Source organism: Chrysochloris asiatica, unplaced genomic scaffold (genome assembly GCF_000296735.1).
Source record: "Chrysochloris asiatica unplaced genomic scaffold, ChrAsi1.0 scaffold00160, whole genome shotgun sequence".
NCBI classification, from domain to species: Eukaryota; Metazoa; Chordata; class Mammalia; order Afrosoricida; family Chrysochloridae; genus Chrysochloris; species Chrysochloris asiatica.
This window is the reverse complement of record NW_006408678.1, coordinates 7816565-7821236: the sequence shown is the minus strand read 5'-3', so window position 1 is coordinate 7821236 and position 4672 is coordinate 7816565.

The following is a 4672-nucleotide window of genomic DNA, read 5'->3' as shown; positions in this document are numbered from 1 at the left end:
TGGTGAAAGGAGATGGGGATAAGACTCTTGTGGTTCAGTAGTGAATACTTGCTATCAGGACTGATTGTGAATGTTGCAAATGTAAAGGTAGACAAATGTTTTGTAACAAAAGGAGAGGAGTGGTTGATCTTGCAGTCCAGGAGCAGATGACCCTGGGACCATCAAAGGAGAAGAGCCGAGTGCCGGACCCTATGCAGAGAAGCAGCGATGCCAGAAATGGAGATAGAGATGATGATGTGGAGAGATGGAGTGGTTGGGGATGCTAGACTCAAGGAGGGAGAAGAGCTGTGTGCTGGCGGCCTGGGGGGCTGGCGTGCAGGGTATACCTTTGGTTGTTTGAATGGTTATATATTCCTGAGTGCTTCAGTGTACATCTGGAAAAAAAACTCAGAGGGAATGGAAGCAAATACTGTTGATGATGCATGGAGGGGATTGTAATCATTGCAATGAAATGAAATATGATAGGATGAATGTAAAGCTGGTGTTCTCCCATGTAAACTATCACTCAATTCACAATAAAAACTTAAAAAAAAAGACTAGTGGGATGGTAAAACTGACCAATCCCCTTGTTAGATTTGCACAAACTGTCCTGGTATGGCACTGTAGGATAAACATTAGGCTGCTAGCCATAAGATAACCTCAAAGTTGGTGGTTCAAACCCATGCCACTACTTGGAAACTATACAGGGTTATTATGAGTCAGAACCAACTCAAGGGTTCTTAACAACAACCCCCCCCTCCCACCTCCTAAAGGTGTCCTGCTCCTTATTTGCATGATAAGCAAGCTATCTGATCCCCTTGGGGGGCCACAAGCACCTCATTTGCATAGTCTCACCCAGCCCTATGGAGAGAATTGCAGGACCATGTTGAGAAAAGCGAAACAAAAGTGATCCCTTGCACTGCAGGCCCCCTCCTGCCTTTCTTAGCCATGGCTCTTTCATACTTGGAGGATAACTTCCCCCTCCCAATCACTTTACAAGTCCGCTAACGTCATGAACCATAACGACCCTGTACAGGGTTTCCGAGGGTGTAATGAACTGTTTTTGCTCTTCAGTCGGGCAAAGGTCCCTTAGGTTACTCAGGTACCAACCATTCATATCTGCTGCGGATTCTCCACAAGTTGTCACAGCTTCACCCTTTCAGGTCTCTGATAAAATTTAACCAAGAGAAAATATCAGCATAGATATCTATACTGATCTATTTAACTCGAGCTGTCAGCATAGCAAAACCTTTAAGGGACTTTAGGTGTGACCAGTGTACTCCAGGTCACTGTACCAAGTTCACATTTTCACAGTTAAGGTCGCTATGGGTCGGTACCAACTCGATGGTACCTAGCAACAACAACAACACAGCTTCTACAACTATAGTTTTTACAATCCCAATTAACCTTGTTAAAGATCAGTACGCACATCGAAATTATGCAACCCTATCAACATCTTCCCCAGCCATATGAGGAAAAGGGGAAACTATTCAGTAAGCATGTTATCCAGATATGGGGCCATTCCTGTCACAACACAAAGTCACTCCAGCCACACCAAAGGAGGAGACAAAAAGAACTTTAATCACTTACACATAAGTAGGGAACCGGACAGAATTTCTGTACTCCCTCTACTCTGCGTTCCTTCCCAGGTTTTCACTGTTGAGTTTGTAACAGCTGAGGCTGGGTAACACTTGGTAAAATACCAACCACTTCAAAGTCTGAAAAGGGGAGAAAGATATTTATATAGGAAGGCTGGAGGTTACACATGAATCACAAGTTAACCTTTTTTTTTCCCCCCACAGACTTTCTGTGCAAGTAAACTGCATCCACAAACATTTTCAGAGATCATTATGATTCATCTCGGGTTTCAGCAAAACCTCTTGACTATCTTTTGTTTCTCAAAAAGCTACAGTTGAGGGGAGTCCAGGGCAAGCTGGTGGAGTAACAGGTGCACTGTGCTGACCCCCTGCAGCAGAGCATTATCAGATATAGTGCTGGAAGATGAGCCCCTCAGGTTGGAAGGCATTCAAAATATGAGTGGGGAAGAGCTGCCTCTTCAAAGAATAGTTGACCGTGATGATGCAAATGGAGTAAAGATTTCAGGACCTTCCTTTGCTAAAGGGGCACAACTTCAAACGAGAGGAAATAGCTGCAAAGACTTATTCATAATCAGAATACAGAATGTACAAACTGTGAATCTAGGAAAATTGGAAGTTGTCAAAAATTAAATGGAATGTATAAAGATCAGTATCCTAGGCATTATTGACCTGAAATGGACTGTTATTGGCCATTTCGAATCTGACAATCATACTGTTTACTATACTGGGAATCACAAAGAGGAATGACATTGCATTCATCATCAAAAAGAACATTTTGAGCTCTATCTTGAAGTATAATGCTGTCTGTGATAGGATAATATCCATATGCCCACAAGGGAGATGAGTTAATACCACTATTTTTCAAATTTACATACCAACCACAAAAGCTAGTCTTGATTATGGGTTTTATTTAGAATCTTTTAATCACACTTAGGTTGATATGTTTTTTTCTTATGACTGGTTGATGGCTCCTTTTGTTGTTGTTAGGGGCCATCGAGTCAGTACCAACTCATAGAGACCCTATGCACAACAGAACGAAACACTGCCCAGTACTGAGCCAACCTCAATCATTGCTATGCTTGAGTCCATTAATGCTGCCACTTTGCCAATCCATGCCAATCCATCTCGCTGGGGATCTTCCTCTTTATCTCTGACTTTCCACCATATCAAACATGATATCTTTCTCCAGTGGCTGGTCCCTCCTGACAATATGTCTAAAGTATGAGAGATGAAATCTGGCTATCCTGGCTTCCAAGGAAGGAGCACTCTGATTGTACTTCATCTAACACATAACTATGGCTCTGTTAGACTACTTGTTTTAGGACAAGTCCTTTACATCTCAGATGCTATCCTTTTTGATAGCTGGGCACCATGTAATTTCTTCACCATGCTTCACTCTATTTGAAGTGACCCTTTTAGGAAATATTAGTATGGAATAGGACCACATTGGAGCCCTGATAGTGTAGTGGATTACAAACTGGGCTGATAACCACAAGGTCAGCAGTTTGAATCTACCAGTTGCTCTGTGGGAGAAAGATGAGGCTTTCTGCTCCCATAATGACAGCCTCTGAAAACCTATTGTTGTTATGTGCCGTGGAGTCAGTTCCGACTCATAGTGACCCTGTACAGGGTTTCCAAGGCTGTAAATCTCTTCAGGAACAGATAGCCTCATCTTTCTCCCAGGGAACAGCTGGTAGTTTCAAACTGATGACCCTGAGGTTAGCAGCTTGATTCGTAACCACTATGCTACCAGAGCTCCTTATAGGGTCTCTGTGAGTCCAAAATGACTCAACATCACACAGCCATCACTATCACCATCAAGGCCACATTAGAGAAACCTGGTAATTAGTAATTTCTTATTGGTAACTGCGAATGAGTCTGCTCTGACAAATAGTGGCCCAATAGAGGGTTTCACTTCTGACCTTGCGGTTAGCAGCTGTGCTGATCCTACAGTGCCATACCAGAACTCCGTTATGTAGCTTGTTGCTTTTGTTATTGTTAAGTGTCGCTGAGTCGCTTCTGATTCATAGTGACCCGTATATGGTTTCTGAGGACCAACTGGTGAGTTTGAACTATTGACCTTGCAGTTAGCAGTCCAGTGTTTATCCTACAGTGCCTAAAAAGGCTTTAAGACAGAGTTCAAATTCATACATGAGCTGCTTCATTTGTAACATATTAGTTTTCTGTGTCAAAGCACTTTTATACACCATTTACATCAATTAGCCTATCATTTCAAAACTAGTCAGACACAGCAATGTCTAAGTGTAAATCACAAAGCAATAACTCTAATTACCTTCATTTACACAGGGACAGTTATAAGTCTACAAGGTATAATGACATACAATAATAACAGGAGAGCAAATATAATAAGAAACATAGAAAGTCTAATGATTTTTGTCTCTACTCATGGACTCTTGTTCCGAGCTTTTGGGATGAGTTGTCTACCTCCTATGCAATCATCTACTTCTGGCCATGCTGTGGGTTTTGGATAAATGTCCTTGGCGCAGTACCAAGAATGCCCATTGATTTCCCTCTCAGGTGAAGACCAACTGGTGCTGAACAGACGGGTCTAGAGGTATGCTAAGAACTCCATTAGCTTGGTCCATCACAGTATGATACGTGCATAGGTCTCTACTAAGAGTTTTTAACAAAATTGTTATGCAGAGAATTCACTCCTAGAATATATTCTGTCAACTGAATGGCCTTGAAGCCACTCAGTGTTTCCAAATTGTCAGTTTAGTTCTATTAAAATCTTTGTCTTAAAGACAGATCATACAAGAATAAAATTAAGTCTTCAACCAAATAACCTAGGGAAAAAAGTTATTTTAGCAGTGAGAAATACATTTCCATGTGACATTAAAGCTTTAAAAAAATTCTTAACTACCAGATCATTCAAATTTACATAGTAACCACTAAAGCCAGTGATGATGACATTGAAGAATTCTACCAAATTCTTTCAGTGTGAAATTTATCAAACATGTAATCAAGATGCATTGATTTACCTCTGTTTACTTTAACTACTGCATTCCTCCTTGTGTTTTCCACCACTTTCATCTTTACTAACCTCCCTCTTGTTGTATATTGCCTGCCCTATC